A 2364-nucleotide genomic window follows, 5' to 3' on the forward strand; every position below is an offset into this window, starting at 1 on the left:
GAGGTTGCAATGGACCCGGTCAAGGTCAGGGCAGTGACGGAGTGGCCGGCCCCTAAGAACCTCCGGGAGCTGCGAGGATTCCTCGGGTTCGCCAACTTCTACCGTCGCTTCATCCGAGACTTCTCTAGGCTTGCCCGCCCTCTCAACGACTTGACCAAGAAGGATGTCTCCTGGACTTGGGGCCTAGCGCAGCAACGTGCATTCAAAGCCCTTAAGGAGGCTTTCACTCAGGAACCCGTCCTCGTCTCTTGGGACCCTGCTCGGCCGACTCGAGTAGAGGTTGATGCCTCAGGATTTGCAACGGGTGGAGTACTCTTGCAGAAACTGGACGACGGACTGTGGCACCCGGTGGCTTTCCGATCAGAGTCGATGACGGACGCTGAGCGGAACTACGAAATCTACGACCGAGAGATGCTGGCTATCGTACGAGCGCTCGAAGATTGGCGACACTATCTTGAAGGCCTCCCCGAACCCTTCGAGATCGTCACCGATCATCGTAACCTGGAATACTGGCGTACTGCCCAAAATCTTAGTCGCCGCCAGGCCCGCTGGTCCCTGTACCTCAGCCGCTTCGATTTCCGTCTCACGCACAAGCCCGGAAAGACCAACACGCAGGCAGACCCCCTCTCGCGACTCCCCACACATCAGGTCTCCGATGCAGAGGACAACCGAGAGCAAGTCGTACTGGGCCCGGAACGGTTCGTGACCCTCTCAGCAACCCTCACCGACACCAGTACCCTGGAGCAGGAGATCCGAGACGCAAAGGTCCTGGATCAGGAGGTAGTGGATGCTCTTCGTGTTCTCAAGGAGAGAGGCCCCCGGAAGCTGACGAATGGTCTCCTGGAGTGGGAGGTAGTGGACGGGCTCATCTACCACAGTGGAAAGCTCTACATCCCCCCTGAGGGAGACCTTCGTAAGCGCGTCACCTTCCTGTGTCATGACACCCTCACTGCTGGTCATCCAGGGCGAAACGGTACCCTCGAACTCGTAGATCGTCTCTTCTGGTGGCCCCATCAAGCAGCCTTCGTGCGCAAGTACGTCAAAGGCTGTGACGTGTGCCAACGTCGCAAGGCACCCCGCCATCCCCACGGAACACTCCACCCTCATGACGTACCGGAAGGCTTGTGGCAGACCATGGGCGTGGATCTCATCACCGGACTGCCTAAGGTCAGGGGATACGACGCGATCATCGTGTACACCGACCACTACAGCAAGCAGGTTCATGTCCTACCCACTACCTCGGACGTTGATGCAGAGGGCGTAGCCGATATCCATTATCGCGAAATCTTCCGTCTTCACGGCATACCTGGCAAGGTCGTCTCAGACCGGGGTCCCCAGTTTGCGGCACGCTTCATGAAGGCGCTTTACAAGAGGTTGGGCATCCAGCATGCGTTGACTACCGCCTACCACCCGCAATCCAACGGACAGACTGAACGTGCCAATCAGGAAGTAGAGAAGCATCTCCATCTCTTCACGAACACCCGCCAGGATGATTGGGTCCATCACCTCCCCACGGCTGAATTCGTCCTCAACAATCGTGTACACTCTGCCCACGACATGTCACCATTCGAGGTGGTCTACGGCTACCGTCCGGACTTCACCATACCCGTCGGTGCCCCTACCAAGTTCCCGGCCCTCGACCAACGCCTCGAGACACTTCGAGAAGTGCGACGAGATGCGGAGGCAGCCCTACGCATGGAGAAAGCGGCAATGAAGGTGCGATTCGAGCAGGACAAGCCCAAGCCACACGAGTTCAAACCCGGTGACCGTGTCTGGCTTGATGCGCGCGACGTCTCCATCCACCAGGCTAGCCGCAAACTTGGTCCACGTCGACTCGGCCCCTACGAAGTTTTAGAACGTACAGGAGACCTCACTTACCGATTACTCCTCCCCCCATCTATGCAGAACCGACACGATGTCATTCACGTCGATCGCCTCACCCCCTGGAAAGGCAATGACATCAACGGAGAACAACCACCACCACCAGAACCAGTGGAGGTGGAGGGCGAATTGGAGTACGAAGTGGAGGAAATCCTGGACAGCCGCAAGTATCGCAACCAGTTCCAATACCTCGTTCGCTGGAAAGGCTATGGCGAAGGTGACGACAGCTGGGAGCCTGCCAAGGGGCTTACGCACTGCCAGGAACTGATCGAGGAGTTCCACAAGCGAAACCCCAACGCCCCTCGTCGCATCGCATCCACTGTATTCGCATCTCTTCCCTGGCAACCCCTATGCAACTTAACGACAGCAACCCCCTCTCCTTTCGAATGGGTTTCGGGGCGCCGGCCAGCCTCTAAGTCCGTCGGGGACCGTCGGACGTAGGAGGGGGGTAATGTCACGGTCTGTGGACCAGCACCCCCTTTT

This window comes from Lentinus tigrinus (assembly GCF_003813185.1).
Source record: "Lentinus tigrinus ALCF2SS1-7 unplaced genomic scaffold L226scaffold_14, whole genome shotgun sequence".
NCBI lineage: Eukaryota > Fungi > Basidiomycota > Agaricomycetes > Polyporales > Polyporaceae > Lentinus > Lentinus tigrinus.